This window comes from Phyllobates terribilis, unplaced genomic scaffold (genome assembly GCF_046119375.1).
Source record: "Phyllobates terribilis strain yellow unplaced genomic scaffold, ASM4611937v1 Scaffold_8__6_contigs__length_399053987, whole genome shotgun sequence".
Taxonomy (NCBI): Eukaryota; Metazoa; Chordata; class Amphibia; order Anura; family Dendrobatidae; genus Phyllobates; species Phyllobates terribilis.
In genome coordinates, this window is record NW_027362768.1 from 181790780 (window position 1) to 181809544 (window position 18765).

Genomic DNA, 18765 nt, shown 5'->3' on the forward strand with positions numbered 1-18765 from the left:
CTTGCCTTTATACAAGAAACTACCCACAAGACCCGCAATATACTGGGAACACCCCACAAGACCTGCCATATACTAGAAACACCCCACAAGACCTGCAATATACTGGGAACACCCACAAGACCTGCCAAATACTGGAAACACCCCACAAGACCTGCCATATACTGGAAACACCCCACAAGACCGGCAATATACTGGGAACACCCCACAAGACCTGCCATATACTGGAAACACCCCACAAGACCTGCAATATACCAGGAACACCCCACAAGACCTGCCATATACCAGGAACACCCACAAGACCTGCCATATACTGGAAACACCCCACAAGACCTGCCATATACTAAAAACACCCCACAAGACCGGCAATATACTGGGAACACCCCACCAGACCTGCCATATACTGGAAACACCCCACAAGACCCGCAATATACTGGGAACACCCCAGAAGACCTGCCATATACTGGAAACACCCCACAAGACCTGCCATATACTGGAACACCCACAAGACCTACCATATACTGGAAACACCCCACAAGACCCGCTATATACCAGGAGCACTCCACAAGACCTGCCATATACTGGAAACATCCACAAGACCTGCCATATACCGGAAACACCCCACAAGACCTGCAATATACCGGAAACACCCCCAAGACCTGCCATATACTGGAAACACCCCACAAGACCTGCCATATACAGGAAAAACCCCACATGACCTGCCATTTACTAGAAACACCCCACAAGACCTGCCATATACTGGAAACACCCCACAAGACCTGCCATATACTGGAAACACCCCACAAGACCTGCCATATACTGGAAACACCCACAAGACCCGCAATATACTGGAACTCTATTTTATTATAAAAATATAAACCATAAATACCCAATACACAAAGAACAAGATGGAAAACCCCAACAAAACACAAACAAGTCCAAAATTATAATGTCCAGTAAACATAAAGCAAAAATGTCCAGCATAAAACATAAAATGTCCATACTTTCCCAAAATCCTTATTCCCCCCAGCAAGGGAAGACCTTAACCTCTTTTTTTTTTTTTTTTTTTTTATCCAGAAAAACCCCTTCCAACATTCAGTCACATTCATACCTAACCCCCAAAAGAAACAACAAAACTGGCCCACTGCCAAAAACTTAAAGAAATAGGCCACCTGGCCGAAAGCTTAATACACAGCAAACATTTTTTTTTGTTGTTTTTGTTTTTGTTTTTTTTTGCTTTTTTTTTTTTGTTTTTTTTTTTCCCACCACTATTTTTTAAAACACCCAAGGTCCCACGAAAGTCTGTGGCCTTATCACAGCAAGGTACACCCGCAATATACTGGAAACACCCCACAAGACCTGCCATATACTGGGAACACCCCACAAGACCTGCCATATACTGGAAACACCCCACAAGGCCTGCCATTTATTGGAAACACCCACAAGACCTGCCATTTACTGGAAACACCCCACAAGACCCACAATATACTGGGAGCACCCCACAAGACCTGCCATACACTAGAAACACCCACAAGACCTGCAATATACTGGAAACACCCGCAAGACCTGCCATATACTGGAAACACCCCACAAGACCCGCAATATACTGGAAACACCCCACAAGACCTGCCATATACTGGGAGCACCCCACAAGACCTGCCATTTACTGTAAACACCCCACAAGGCCTGCCATTTACTAGAAACACCCCACAAGACCTGCCATATACTGGAAACACCCCACAAGACCTGCCATATACTGGAAACACCCACAAGACCTGCCATATACTGGAAACACCCCACAAGACCTGCCATATACTGGAAACACCCCACAAGACCTGCAATTTATTGGAAACACCCCACAAGACCTGCCATTTACTGGAAACACCCCACAAGACCCGCAATATACTGGGAACACCCCACAAGACCTGCCATATACTGGATACACCCCACAAGACCTGCCGTATACTGGAAGCACCCCACAAGACCTGCCATTTACTGGAAACACCCCACAAGACCTGCCATTTACTGGAAACACCCCACAAGACCTGCCATATACTGGAAACACCCCACAAGACCTGCAATATACCAGGAACACCCCACAAGACCTGCCATACACTAGAAACACCCACAAGACCTGCAATATACTGGAAATACCTCAGAAGACCTGCCATATACTGGAAACACCCAGAAGACCTGCCATATACTGGAAACACTCCACAAGACCCGCAATATACTGGAAACACCCCACAAGACCTGCCATATACTGGGAGCACCCCACAAGACCTGCCATATACAGGAAACACCCCACAAGACCTGCCATATACCGGGAACACCCCACAAGACCTGCCATATACTGGAAACACCCCACAAGACCTGCCATATACCAGAAACACCCCACAAGACCTGCAATATACCGGGAACACCCCACAAGACCCGCCATATACTGGAAACACCCCATAAGACCTGCCATATACTGGAAACACCCGCAAGACCTGCCGTGTACTGGAAACACCCCACAAGACCTGCCATATACTGGAAACACCCCACAAGACCTGCCATATACTGGAAAAACCCCACAAGACCTGCCATTTACTAGAAACACCCCACAAGACCTGCCATTTACTGGAAACACCCCACAAGACCCGCAATATACTGGGAACACCTCACAAGACCCGCCATATACTGGAATCATCCGACAAGACCTGCCATTTACTAGAAACACCCCACAAGACCTGCCATATACTGGAAACACCCCACAAGACCTGCCATATACTGGAAACACCGACAAGACCAGCCATATACTGGAAACACCCCACAAGACCTGCCATATACTGGAAACACCCCACAAGGCCTGCCATATACTCGAAACACCCACAAGACCTGCAATATACAGGAAACACCCCACAAGACCTGTCACTTACTGGAAACACCACACAAGACCTGCCATATACTGGGAACACCCCACAAGATCTGCCATATACTGGAAACACCCCACAAGACCTGCCATATACTGGAAACACCCCACAAGACCTGCCATATACTGGGAACACCCCAAAAGACCTGCCATATACTGGGAACACCCCACAAGATCTGCCATTTACTGGAAACATCCGACAAGACCAGAAATATATTGGGAACACCCCACAAGACCTGCCATACACTAGAAAGACCCACAAGACCTGCCATATACTGGAAACACCCCAGAAGACCTGCCATATACTGGAAACACCCCAGAAGACCTGCCATATACTGGAAACACCCCAGAAGACCTGCCATATACTGGAAACACCCCGCAGGACCTGCCATATACAGGAAACACCCCACAAGACCTGCCATATACTGGCAACACCCCACAAGACCTACCATATACTGGGAACACCCCACAAAGCCTACCATATACTGGAAACACCTCACAAGACTTTCCATATACTGGGAACACCCCACAAGACCTGCCATATACTGGAAACACCCCACAAGACCTGCCATTTACTGGAAACACCCCACAAGACCTGCCATATACTGGAAACACCCCACAAGACCTACCATATACTGGGAACACCCCACAAAGCCTACCATATACTGGAAACACCCCACAAGACTTTCCATATACTGGGAACACCCCACAAGACCTGTCATATACTGGAAACACCCCACAAGACCTGCCATTTACTGGAAACACCCCACAAGACCTGCCATATACCAGGAACACCCATTAGACTTGCCATATACCGGGAACATCTGACAGACCTACCCAATCCCCCACATACCACCTTATATGCCATAAACATCCGACAGGACCACGGACACACGTCACAACATCTGTTTTATATCGAGGACACCCCACAAGACCTGACGCTTTGGAGATGCTCTGCCCATCATTATTCGGCCCTTGCCTTAGTTGCTCAGATACTTATGATTGGCCATTTTCCTTACTTCCTACACATCATCTTCCAGACCTGACCATTATTGCTATTTGTATCCCACCCTGTCAGGCGCCATTGTTACCAGGTAATCAGTGTTATTCACCTGGTTTTATGTTACGACCGATTGGTGTCTACTAGTCAGTTACAGAGTTTCCTACAGGTGGCGCTTGTGAGACAGCATTCCTCATTTGGGTATTTTCATTCATTGAGATTTCCATATTTTATCCTAAATTTAACCCCAGGAAGCTTTGTAAACTACATGTAAAGTATTTCAGATGGAATATTTTATAAAACTGATACAAAAGTTACAGAGATGCACCTGTCGCTGTCTCCCCTCCAATTCTTTGTGCATAATTTCGGCCTTTGCCCATGCACAATTCTGTATGATAATCACAGAACACAATAGTGGAGAATCAATAAGCATATTTAAGAAATGTATGAAATATTAATGTCATTTTCTCCAGATGCTCCGAGGATCTGGTAATACACGTTCTTAGGAATAAGTTTTTTGAAACTGTTTATAACCTCGGAATATTGTGACAAAGAAAGCAAGAAAGTAAACTGTTTCCGTGCAGCCGGAAGGAGAAACATTTCATTTAGGTTTTTATCTTGCACATTTTTGACAAATACAATTTACTTGTCAGTAAGAGAGAAATTAAAGAGGTTTGGAGAAATGGATAAAAAAATAAGTGCTGTGTACAGTATGGGTGCAGAGCGGGAAAAGTTCTGCAGACGGAAGTATGAGAATCCAATCATGGAGGATGGGAGACATTGGTGAACACCGGTAAAATGCCGATTCTGTTCTCCAGATGGGAAAAGGGAATTAAGACTATTCTTTCTTGGCAATGGTCTAAAACACAGAAGTCTGACCTACACTTAACATGTAATGAGCGGGGCAGACCGGATGTCACACTGGGCTTCCTCTGTGATATATAAAGCATACACTGGCTCACCGGTAAAAGACTCTACATAACAGAAAAAGTTCACCACGACTTTCTTTATAGTCACCCAATATAGAGACACAATACTTTATTGTTTCCAAACATCAACAATCGGAGAAAAGTTCTACAGACTTTTCCCACTCCACAGTCCATAGTGCACCAATGCTTGCTCTGGAGAGACTGAAGGTATTTAAATATCCAGCAAGGGTGTGTCAATTAGCAGCAGAAGGTGGAGGTCACTGCTAGGTCCTAGAGGGAGAAGGATATCACTACACTACAGAGATGAAAAGGTCAAGAAGGTGCCTGCAGAGCCGAGCACAATGACCTTCTACAGCTGGATCCAGAACGACTGTCTGTCACACCTGACACACCCGTGACAACTCCGCATACACTGCCACCGTTCTTTTTCCAGGTCTCCGTGAGGCTGACCATTATTGTTATTTCTCCCTGAAGTTTTCAATCAGCTTTGACTTTTTCATTCAGTGGGATCTTCTAACAGTCCACCACTGGGTCCTCAAAGTCGTCATCTTCCGGGGTCCTGTCTCCTAACAGTCATAGGCCGACTATCTGTGCTCCTCATCTCTTCCACCATTGTCTGTCTTTTGGCTGTCGGACCCTGGCTCCCAGTACAGTTTAGTACCGTTGTCTCTGAGGACCACTCTGGCTTGTGGGGTCACTGACATGATAGTCTGTGCCGTTTTCTACTAAGGGCATAACACTTCTGGCAGCATTGATTCATCTCCTTTTCTGGCTCCTTTCTTGTCTCTGTTAGGGGGTCTCTTCCTCATCTCCATTACTGGGATCTGGTTTCCTATGCCCGGACCAGTCACAGATCACAGAGGCAATCTCTCCTCTGTAACCTGGGTGCAGCACATAGTAAAAGAAGTTTCCGCTACCATCTGCAAACCACTACTCAGCACCATTCTCGTTCTCACTACACAGGCTCTCTGCAACTGACACTGGATGAAGGGACGCCAACCCCTACATAACCTGCGTCACTCACTCAGTCCGCTCAGTCTCTTGGACAACGTGTGTTAACTCCCAAATCTCTTCAGCGTTAACAATACTCAGCGATCCCCATGAGCGTACGACACAACAAGGAAATGCATTGCTGGAAATTCACAGACAATATATGCATAGACAAGTGCACTGAACATAAGACCATGTCTCAAAGGTCATCAGGACAATTACACAATTGACTGGACGAGATGGACGAGTGATGGATGAGGCCGTGGCTGTTTACACCACTTAGCCAGTTATTGGGGAACTCACAGTGAGCGTATGGTATATACATCTCAGATTCCAACACATGGAATATATACGTATATAGCGCACTGTGTCTCCCAGCTGACAATGATCATAGTTTTTGCTTTTATTAATAAAAGTCATGCCCACATACATCCCCTTCAATGACTCATAACAGGGTTGTGGCTAGTTCTTTTAGAAAATAATGAGACCCCCAACTTCTACAATATCTTCACCCCTGAAGGTCCCAGGCATGAGATATTACTGACTACTAACAGCTAGCTAGTTAAATACGCTGCAAATCATTTTAGGATGGGAGGCACCTGAGGAAACGCCCGCAGGCTAAACCAGATTGAACAGCAGAGCCGTCATTCAAAACGCTGAAAGCCTAGGATGCCTCAGGATCAGATTGGATGATTGGACTGTCACTCACAAAACCGACAGTCCAGCACACCACAGATCCCAGAGGGTGACTGAGCTGTCACTCACAGTGTCCCTAGGTCACAGTCATCAATAAAACCATGGCACCTTTCAGTTCACGCTGAGGCTAAAGGTGATAAGTTATCTCTGCCATAAATTTGTCATATCCCAATATTCCTCTGTCAGCCATGCCTGGTCTGCCATGCATCAAATAATCCTCTTTAATTTCCTGTTCACATCAGGGGGGTCCCCTTGCACTCGGGTCATCTGGAGGTCATAGACTTGCTTCAATATTCACTATCAACCATGAAATGGCTTATATATTTTAACAATTATGTCTATGACCTAGTCCAAGAAAATTATACAAAATCATAGGGGTAACATGCCCAACGCAATAGTAACAGCCTAAATGGGAAGAGGGGGGCCAGAATTCTCCTTTAGACTTTGAAGAGAGGAAAGGTGGCATTCTCTGTCCCGTATAAACGTATTTTATTGAAAAATCAATAAAAAATGGATGCATTACCATCTAACTTACATGCTAAAAAAAACAACGGTGTTTGGCCAAACTGTTTAATGAGGCTCTTTCTGTTCTTCTAACATATCTGATTTAGTAAAAAAAATATATATATATTCCTCATGAGTGTCTTTCTTGTGACAATGGTAACTTGGAGTTACCATTCCCATTGATAAGAATGTATCACTACGTGGTCTGGAACTGTCAGCGTCGATTGGACAGGGTCATAGTAGGCTGTGACACCCCATTAACAAGAAAGATGGTAACAGTTGTTTCCTAGAGGAGTAACAGAGGAATAGTACAATGGACGGTTCTAAGTAAAGGCGCTGAAGTTGTTTTTTTTTTTTCAAGGGAAATAGAAGTATTATAGCAGATGGTCAGGAGTGGTGACTGCTCATCCTTAAAGAGTAAACTAACACATTTTAAGGAAAACAGGCTGCAAAATCTGTATTTTCTGCAGGCAGATTTTGATGCTTATTGAGATGCAGATTTGCAGCAGCACATTTGCATCTAAATCCTCAACAAGATTTGCATGAAAATCTCCATGTGAAGATTTGTCCATGCAATGAAGCTTCATTCAAAATGTATCGGGCCGATGGAGATACTGTAACTAGTACTGTACTCGTCTGTCTCTGTCAAACCCATAGACACGTAAGAGTATGTGCACATGACGTCTTTTAGACCCCTGAGTTTTCCCTTCAAAGGATGCTTTGAGATAACGCCGGTGGTGTTTTTCCTTAAGTGTCTTTTTTTGACGTCTATTCTGCTGTTTTTTGTAGCGGCTTCACAGCCGGCGTCTTTTTTTTTTTAAATTGTATGTATTACTAGTGGGCGGAAGTCTCCAGAGGAACGGTAAGGTCACTTCTCTTAACAGCTTTGTGACTTTGGAAGCCTGAAGCGCTTTAAAGAAGTTCAGAAAGACCGAACATGTGCACAGCAAATCGTTTTTACACTCCAGCACATTTGTGCATCCTTTTTGGAGTTTTTAGCACTTTTTGGCACTGTGTGCACAAACCCTAAAGGTGGACCAATACGTTTTACGGCAAGGATAAATCAGCCACAAAATGGCTGATCAGCGAGACCAAGCGTTGCTGATTATAGTTGTAGTCAGCGGCCGTCGTCTTTGTCTAGCGCATATTAAATAAATGATTGGGGAAAAAAAATGGCATGGGGTCACACATCATTTTCCTAACCAGCTGAGGGAAAGCCGACAGCTAGGGGCTGATGTTAATATTCTGGGAAGTGCCCAATAGCCATAAAGATTCTCAGCCTATTAATAAGAGCTCACAGCTGCTTAGTAAAAGGGGTATTCCCCTCCAAAAAATTATGTGGGGTCCCCTTATTATTACTAACCAGCAAAAGGCTAAACAGATGGCTGCGGGCTGATATTAACAGCCTGGGAAGGGGCCATGGATATGGCCACCCCAGAAATGGCACATCTATAAGATGCAACAAATCTGGCACTTAGCCTCCGCTTTCCCCACTTGCCGTGGTGTGGTGGTAAGTGGTGTAATATTTGTGGAGTTGATGTCAGTTGATATCAAGCCTAGGGGTTAGTAATGGATATTGAATGAATATTGACATCAGTCCCCAGCTGTCGGCTTTCCCTCAGCTGGTTAGGAAAATGAAGGGGAGCCACACACCTTTTTTTTTATTTATTTAATACACAATATACACACACAGCGAAGCTGACTCCAACTCCCATCAGCGTCGCCTGGTCGTGCTGATCGCAGGGAGACCAGGCGACAATGATGAGAGCTGGTTTCAGCACCCGGAGCCTGGGAACAGCGCTGAATGTATTACTTTTTCCCAGGCACCGGTATGTGTCACACTGATGCGGCACACGGATGCCACACGTATGTTGTACATGGACACACTAACACGGATAGAACTGGTACTGTTTTTTCCAGTAATGGTAATACTAGGACGTGTGAAGGAGGCTTTAATCCGCAGCAGCCCTGTGTCGCTTGGTCTTTCCACTGTTTCCTGCACAATAACTTAAACTGGCAGGGAAACGGCTGATTTACCTGTAAGCGCGATCAATTGTAAAGACCTTGCGGTTTTGCTGATTAAGCAGCTGTTTTCCTGCAGAATTACAAGATTGTGCAGTGAAAAGTCCACAGCGAGATAGGGCTGACTTAGATTAAAGCAGCGCACAACTGCTACGTGTGAATGCAACCTACAGTAATAATGTGATTCTTACAATCTATAGGAATCCCAGGTGTAGAAGGTTGAATACAACCCGGATCCGTTGGATTTTCAGCCTTGTGCCAAATAACACAAAAACATTTATATGTCTATGATTAGAACATTTTCTAAATATTCCCGTTCTGCGCTGCGCAGTCGATCTCAACTCGCTTCACTCCAGAAATACTAACAAGATAAGTAATTAAGCCTGACATGCTCTTTACATAAAGCAAAAGTTCATAATTAAGGTAAGCACCCTTGAAATCGTCAGAGGTATCATTATTTGGGAATTATCCAGAAAATTAGTATTAACAGCCTATGATTAAGCGCGGTGGTGTGATGGTAATTCACTTGTAGTGCATTTCTCTGATTTTATACAGTCTTGCTAAATGAAACGCAGCTCTGGGGATTTTACAGCTATAACATTAGTATTTGCTCCAAAAGAAGGAAATGATTTTTTTTTTGGTTTTTGTTTTTTTTTCTTAGTTTTTTTTTTCTTATTTACATCAGATTTAGGTAACAACGTTGTGTTTCCTGGGAAAACTCCGGAGATTGTTCAGTTACCAAATGGACCTCAATCATATCTAATGAGGTATTTACACTTACATAAAGGCCGTTTTTGCAAAATTGAAAACGACAACAAGTGTTGGGGGACAGATTAGAGGTTCTGGCTTTTTGAAGCTTGTTCTGAAATTAGATGATCCCTGTATTTGCATGAAAAGGTGGTAAATTGCTCCTTGTAACGAGCGGTAAAGACTTAAGAAAGTAATAAAATGGTCATGGTGTGATGTCAGAAAACGATGCATAAGTCAATAGTGTAAGCAGCTTTAAGAAACATTGTAATATATCAGCTTCTTTCCCCACTTATGAGCCACTTTTCCTTTTTCCCCTGCCTTCTGAATTCATCTTTCCTTCTGAAAAACTGCTAAAATGGTAGCTCACTGAGGGATCAGATTTCAGCAACATATTGAACCCTACAATGAGGGGGAGGGGAGGAGAAGAGATAGGAAGAGATGTACAGAAAGAATGCTACTGCTTTCTATTAAGTATTTCATGTCACATTGGTTTTGGATGCACAGCTACACCTGCTCAGTACTACTGGATAATACCGTCAATTCTGCTTCTAAAAAGTTTTCTCATTCCAGAGGTGGATTTACAGCAACACTTCTCAGAACTGCTGTATAATGTCCTCCATGTTGCTGCTGCTTTCTATTAAGAATTTTGTCACCCTGGCGCTGGATTCACAGCTTCTCAATACCACTGGATAATATCCTCAATTCTGCTTCTAAAAAGTTTTCTCATTCCAGAGCTGGATTTACAGCAACACTTTTCAGAACTGCTTTACATTGTCCTCCATTTTGTTGCTGCTTTCTATTAAGTATTTAATGTCACCCTGGTGCTGGATTCACAGCGCTCAATATCACTGGATAATATAATAAATTCTGCTTCTAGAAAGTTTTTTTTATTCCAGAGCTGGATTCACAGCAACACTTTTTAGTCTTGCTGTGTAATGTCATTTAAGCTGCTGCTGCTGCTTTCCGGTAAGTATAATCTCACTCCATGGCTGTATTCACAGCTACATTGTTCACTACTGCTCCATAATGTCTTCCATGGGCCACTTCTGAACATGTGCTACATAGAGATAGTAGAGCAGGATTTCTTCATGTCTGTGTGTGCTGAGTATAGGAGACATCATAGTAGCTGGTCTCTAGCCACTAGCTCAGTGACAACTGAAAATTAGAGCGAGAGCCTGTACAGGGCAAAACTGGTGAAAATACAGAATACAAGTCATATAATGGCTAGATATAGTGTTATTTATCACGCACACACATAGGATAGCTTATATTTTAAGTGTCACCTGAAGCTCTAAAAAGGTGATGACCTATCCATAACATAAGTGCTAAGTGTCTGATCAATGATCAATAGGGTCACTGGTGGTCCAACCTTGTGGCGAGGAGCAGATGTTTGCTTGCACCACTGCTGCGCCATTCATGGTCTATGGGAAAGACAGAGATCCCCAGCGCTGCATTCAGCTATGTCTGCCAGTCTCATAGACTGGGAATGAAGGTGCAGTCTGCATGCGTAATCATTGCTCCATTCACCCTTACTTCGGGGATCCACAGGGATCTGACACCTGTTGCCTTTCCTGTGGATTCTGGGGATGGGTGAGACCCCTTTAATGCTGAGTTTAAGGTGCAAGGTCTATACTAAATACCGAACGCCTTTTCTACTGAACCGTTTTTGCTTTTATTTTTTATTGCATTATTATATTTATTATTTTGTGTAGACCCGGCACTTCAAACTTAATCTTAAAGGGATGTTTCCTCCCAAAATCAATATTGCTCACCTACCCACAGCAAAGGTAACAGCTGTCTGATTATTGGAGGTCCAAACTCTATAACCCCCCGAGCGATGGTGTAACCAGAGTCCAGTGTTACCTGGTTGAATGTAGCCGCGATCGCACATGTGTGGCGCCCCTGCTGCGCATTGGTGCCACAGAACCAAAAAGGGTGCACAGATGGATTTCTCCACAAGAGGCCCTCACTACATGCAAACACCTCCACCTTCCACCTCATACCAGCAGAGGGAGCCCTGATAGGGATATATAAAGGGAAGGTGGAGCCAGGCAGTTCAGTCAGTGTTTAGTCTACAGAGAGTTTAGAGCGTGCTCAGGATGTAGCTGCACGCAGGCTGCTGTGTGAGGCAAGCTAGGCCTCCAGCAGCCCTGAAGCCTAGTGAGGGCCCCGAGCGTGGCCGACGGCGAGGAGGAAAAGAGTGGAACTAAGGGGGCAGAGAAGCATACCAGGCTCACCCCAGTATATTTACCGGACACCGGGTCCGAGCCTACAGGGACCCTTTACGCCCAGTAGGGACAACCCGGAACCCCTGGAGAACTACAGGTCCCAGGTCGACCAAGCTGAACTCATATACAGGACTAGGAATCACGAAGGCCCCAGCGTCCAGGGAGAGTGATTGCCAAAAGAAAGTCCTACTACCAAGTCAGCAGGTGAAGAAGAGATCTAGCATAGAAGGCAGGCCCAGTTGCAGGCTGGCCAGGAGCTTACACAGAGACAGACACGGAGCAGGAGGCCTTATACCCGCTCACTGGGGAGAAGTCCAAAAGTGCGCCCTTCACCTAGAGTACCCTGGACCATATATACCAGCTGTACCAGTAAAGGTAACGAAGCAAAACTCCCTGTCTCTGTCCGTTACTCTGGCTGTGCCATCGTTCCCTACCTGCACCCGTACGCCCCGCTCCTGCCAGGAGACAGGAGGGATCGTGCTTGCCGCATTCGAAACCCCAGGGGGTCAGGTTGGTCCCGGATCCGACGTACAGGAAGGACTTCAGCATACCCGAGCGGGACTGAGAGTGGGCAGTGTAGGGCAAGGGTGAGAAGGACCAAGTGTGAAGACGGTCAAGTTAGGCACATCTGAAAGTGGGGTTCTGCCAGGCACCCCTAAGCTGCCTGAAGGAGGACTGAACCCCTGCCTGGTGAACGCAGTTCGACGAGGGAGGCTATCACCTGTAAGCGCACATGTGAATTGCCTTAAAGAACTGTAAGTAAAGCCCTGGACGACTGCACGAAGTGCCTCTGTCTGTTTCTTTACTGGCGCCATTATTCCTCACCGCACGACAACGCCCAGCGCACCCACCTCCATTCATCCTACACTGCCCTGAGGCCTGCTCCACCTGTGGGGAGCCGTCCCATCAAAGCAGCCCCTAACATCGGCCTCAGTGGACTGTCGCAGCGCTGGTAACCTCTTACCAGAATCCACAGGTGGCGTCACAAACTTTAATTTTCATTTTATTAAATCCCCTTTTTTTTGGCGCACTGTCCGCCCTGGGCCAGCCACCGGGGGCGAGACACATGCACACCGCCGCTTCCTTCAAAGTCTATGAATCAGAAACAGCGCCATTTCTGCCCACAGGCTGCCTCTGGTATTGCAGCTCATTGTATTCATTGAACGCAAAGGGGGATTGATATAATTGTTTGCACCAATGAATTACACAACACATTACCAAATATGATGTAACAACTATAACTTTGGGAGCAATGAAGCAAACTTCTGGCTCTGCGATATTCATAGATTTACATTAGTCACATAAATTTCATTGCATTAATTAACAAACACCATCATGCAGGCACTAAGATATATGCAAACATTATGTAATTTGCATTAATGCTTTATACAGTATACTTTTTCTCCAAGGGTCTTTCTGCATCACCCCCCCCCCCCCCCCCCCGTGACAAGGCGACCACAGTCACTACTTATATTAACATTAGACCCATACGAAGGAAACTCAATTTTTCCCTGATCCTTCGCTAATCTTCTCCATATTGGTAGAACCCAACTTTTGAGTGTAGAAAAATCATTTGTAATCAAGAAAAAAAGCAGCTCTTAATCATGACTGTATCTTTCCATCAGACACATTGTCATGATTAAGAGCGTTTTGCCCGAAACGCGTAGACCTGACATCCGGACGCCTTCTGCCATGATTTTATTTTTTCCCAGTTTTTAATGTTTATCCAAATAAATGTGAAGTTTTCATTGTTTTTTATATTTTTTTTGATACAGCGGCTGCAGAATGAACACCCTGTAATCTGGTAAATTCAGCCCAGGAGCCCAGGAACCCGCGCCCTGTCTGGGATTCCTTCTTCGCTGGGTGAGCTGATGGTTTTTCCTCTTCCTTGCACTATTTTCATTGCTTGCACAATAACCCATCATTGGAAGCTCCATGGATTGGATATTTTGACCTGCAATGTCACGTACATCTACTACTTGTGCCATCAAATACTATATAACGGAGCACCATATGGCGGCATGAAGAATACTCCGCGAATGTCATTTATTAACCTGCATGGTGGCTCAGTGGTTAGTATGATAGCTCAGTGGCTCACAACTGTTGCCTTACAGTGCTGGGGTCCTGGGTTCAAATCCCACCAAGGACAACATCTGTAAGGAGTTTGTATGTTCTCCTTGTGTTTGCGTGAGTTTCCTCCAGGTTCTCTGGTTTCCTCCCACACTCCAAAGACATACTGATAGGGAAATGTAGATTGTGAGCCCCAATGGGGACAGTGATGATAATGTCTGTAAAGTACTGTGAAATTAATGGTGCTATTTAAGTGAGTAAATAATACCTATTAAACTTTGTGAGTCTTCAGTCTTTGATGCCTTTTACTGGCTAACACGGTACAAAGATTTCCAGTATTTATAAATAGAGATGAACGTTGTTCGACTCGAACTGTTCGCCAATCTCAAATTCGAGCTGTTTTGGGCGGTGTTCGAGCCGTTCGGCGAACACGAACGATTTGAGAAAAATTCGGCTGTTCGAGGTTATGTTCGAAAACTGTTCGTGCACCAAAATCATAACTGGATTTTTTCTCAGTAATGATGAAAATTAATGTTAATACGCAGTTTGAGTGTACAGCGGGGTGGGGGGAGGGGCAGGGGATGGATCTCTGCAGGAACAATGAAGATCTCCATTTTTTTTTTCTCTTTCCCGCATTTATAGTGGGGAGGTGCAATCTGTCAGCCTATCAGCAGCGCACACACGGAGCGAAGTGCTTTTTTTCACACAAGCAAGGGCATGTGTGATTGGCAGTGTATGTCACATGTCCTTGCCCTATAAGACCCAGCCATTTTCCCTGTCACCACCATTTTCTCACTGCTGCAGCTGCGTGTTAGACGGCACCGCTGTTGCTGTGTGCGCTATACCTTGTTCATTTCAAGCCAATTTTCGCACAAATCTACAGATAGCTTGGGAGTAGGGAATAGTTGTGATTGCAGTCCTTTTAAGGACTAGGTTACAGCATTTCCTACGACTTTTATCAGGCAGGTCTGTGCTCTTAAATAGATAGGTTGGGAGTAAAGACTAATTGTAATTGGAGTCCTTTTCAGGACTAGGTTACATCAGTTCCTATCAGTTTTTGCCAGGCAGGTCTGTGCCAGTGCTGTGCAAGTTTTTTTTCACAGCATTTGGCTGAATCTAGCAAAGCTAATCCTTTTTGGCCTATTGCAGAGTGTGTTAGTCAGTGGAGTAGCCTATCTGTGTTGCAAGATATACCACCTGTGTATAGAATACCAATTTTTTTACTGCACCTAGTGAAGTAAAATCTTTTGAGCATAGCATCATTCTATTAGTCCATCTATACTGACCTCCATCAGGTTCCAAACTGAATATAATTTTTTTCTGCATCTAGCTCTGAAAAAATATTTGGGCTTCTAGCAGTGTGTGGGACTTGTTCTATTAGTCCATCTATACTGACCTCCATCAGGTTGCAAACTGAATATAATTTTTTTCTGCATCTAGCTCTGAAAAAATATTTGGCCTTCTAGCTGTGTGTGGGACTTGTTCTATTAGTCCATCTATACTGACCTCCATCAGGTTGCAAACTGAATATAATTTTTTTCTGCATCTAGCTCTGAAAAAATATTTGGCCTTCTAGCAGTGTGTGGGACTTGGTCTATTAGTCCATCTATACTGACCTCCATCAGGTTGCAAATTAAAAATAATTTTTATCTGCATCTAGCTCTGAAAAAATATTTGGCCTTCTAGCAGTGTGTGGGACTTTCTCTATTAGTCCATCTATACTGACCTCCAGCAGGTTGCAAATTAAAAATAATTTTTTGTCTGCATCTAGCTCTGAAAAAATATTTGGCCTTCTAGCAGTGTGTGGGACTTTCTCTATTAGTCCATCTATACTGACCTCCATCAGGTTGCAAATTCAAAATAATTTTTTGTCTGCATCTAGCTCTGAAAAAAATATTTGGCCTTCTAGCAGTGTGTGGGACTTTCTCTATTAGTCCATCTATACTGACCTCCATCAGGCTGCAAATTAAAAATAATTTATATCTGCATCTAGCTCTGAAAAAATATTTGGCCTTCTAGCAGTGTGTGGGACTTTCTCTATTAGTCCATCTATACTGACCTCCATCAGGTTGCAAATTAAAAATAATTTATATCTGCATCTAGCTCTGAAAAAATATTTGGCCTTCTAGCAGTGTGTGGGACTTTCTCTATTAGTCCATCTATACTGACCTCCATCAGGTTGCAAATTAAAAATAATTTTTATCTGCATCTAGCTCTGAAAAAATATTTGGCCTTCTAGCAGTGTGTGGGACTTTCTCTATTAGTCCATCTATACTGACCTCCAGCAGGTTGCAAATTAAAAATAATTTTTTGTCTGCATCTAGCTCTGAAAAAATATTTGGCCTTCTAGCAGTGTGTGGGACTTTCTCTATTAGTCCATCTATACTGACCTCCATCAGGTTGCAAATTCAAAATAATTTTTTGTCTGCATCTAGCTCTGAAAAAAATATTTGGCCTTCTAGCAGTGTGTGGGACTTTCTCTATTAGTCCATCTATACTGACCTCCATCAGGCTGCAAATTAAAAATAATTTATATCTGCATCTAGCTCTGAAAAAATATTTGGCCTTCTAGCAGTGTGTGGGACTTTCTCTATTAGTCCATCTATACTGACCTCCATCAGGTTGCAAATTAAAAATAATTTATATCTGCATCTAGCTCTGAAAAAATATTTGGCCTTCTAGCAGTGTGTGGGACTTTCTCTATTAGTCCATCTATACTGACCTCCATCAGGTTGCAAATTAAAAATAATTTTTTGTCTCCATCTAGCTCTGAAAAAATATTTGGCCTTCTGGCAGTGTGTGGGACTTTCTCTATTAGTCCATCTATACTGACCTCCATCAGGTTGCAAACTGAATATATTTTTTTTCTACATCTACCTCTGAAAAAATATTGGGCTTCTAGCTGTGTGTGGGACTTGTTCTATTAATCCATCTATACAGACCTCCATCAGGTTGCAAACTGAATATATTTTTTTTCAGCATCTACCTCTGAAAAAATATTTGGCCTTCTAGCAGTGTGTGGGACTTGCTCTATTAGTCCATCTATACTGACCTCCATCAGGTTGCAAACTGAATATAATTTTTTTGTCTGCATCTAGCTCTGAAAAAATATTTGGCCTTCTAGCAGTGTGTGGGACTTTCTCTATTAGTCCATCTATACTGACCTCCATCAGGTTGCAAATTAAAAATAATTTTTATCTGCATCTATCTCTGAAAAAATATTTGGCCTTCTAGCAGTGTGTGGGACTTTCTCTATTAGTCCATCTATACTGACCTCCAACAGGTTGCAAATTAAAAATAATTTTTTGTCTGCATCTAGCTCTGAAAAAATATTTGGCCTTCTAGCAGTGTGTGGGACTTTCTCTATTAGTCCATCTATACTGACCTCCATCAGGTTGCAAATTCAAAATAATTTTTTGTCTGCATCTAGCTCTGAAAAAATATTTGGCCTTCTAGCAGTGTGTGGGACTTTCTCTATTAGTCCATCTATACTGACCTCCATCAGGTTGCAAACTGAATATATTTTTTTTCTGCATCTACCTCTGAAAAAATATTGGGCTTCTAGCTGTGTGTGGGACTTGTTCTATTAATTCATCTATACAGACCTCCATCAGGTTGCAAACTGAATATAATTTTTTTCTGCATCTACGTCTGAAAAAATATTTGGCCTTCTAGCAGTGTGTGGGACTTTCTCTATTAGTCCATCTATACTGACCTCCATCAGGTTGCAAATTAAAAATAATTTTTTGTCTGCATCTAGCTCTGAAAAAATATTTGGCCTTCTAGCAGTGTGTGGGACTTTCTCTATTAGTTCATCTATACTGACCTCCATCAGGTTGCAAATTCAAAATAATTTTTTGTCTGCATCTAGCTTTGAAAAAATATTTGGCCTTCTAGCAGTGTGTGGGATTTTCTCTATTAGTCCATCTATACTGACCTCCATCAGGTTGCAAATTAAAAATAATTTTTATCTGCATCTACCTCTGAAAAAATATTTGGCCTTCTAGCTGTGTGTAGGACTTGTTCTATTAGTCCATCTATACTGACCTCCATCAGGTGGCAAACTGAATATAATTTTTTTCTGCATCTAGCTCTGATAAAATATTTGGCCTTCTAGCAGTGTGTGGAACTTTCTCTATTAGTCCATCTATACTGACCTCCATCAGGTTGCAAATTAAAAATAATTTATATCTGCATCTAGCTCTGAAAAAATATTTGGCCTTCTAGCAGTGTGTGGGACTTTCTCTATTAGTCCATCTATACTGACCTCCATCAGGTTGCAAATTAAAAATAATTTTTTGTCTGCATCTAGCTCTGAAAAAATATTTGGCCTTCTAGCAGTGTGTGGGACTTTCTCTATTAGTCCATCTATACTGACCTCCATCAGGTTGCAAACTGAATATATTTTTTTTCTGCATCTACCTCTGAAAAAATATTGGGCTTCTAGCTGTGTGTGGGACTTGTTCTATTAATCCATCTATACAGACCTCCATCAGGTTGCAAACTGAATATAATTTTTTTCTGCATCTACCTCTGAAAAAATATTTGGGCTTCTAGCTGTGTGTGGGACTTGTTCTATTAGTCCATCTATACTGACCTCCATCAGGTTGCAAACTGAATATAATTTTTTTCTCCATCTAGCTCTGAAAAAATATTTGGCCTTCT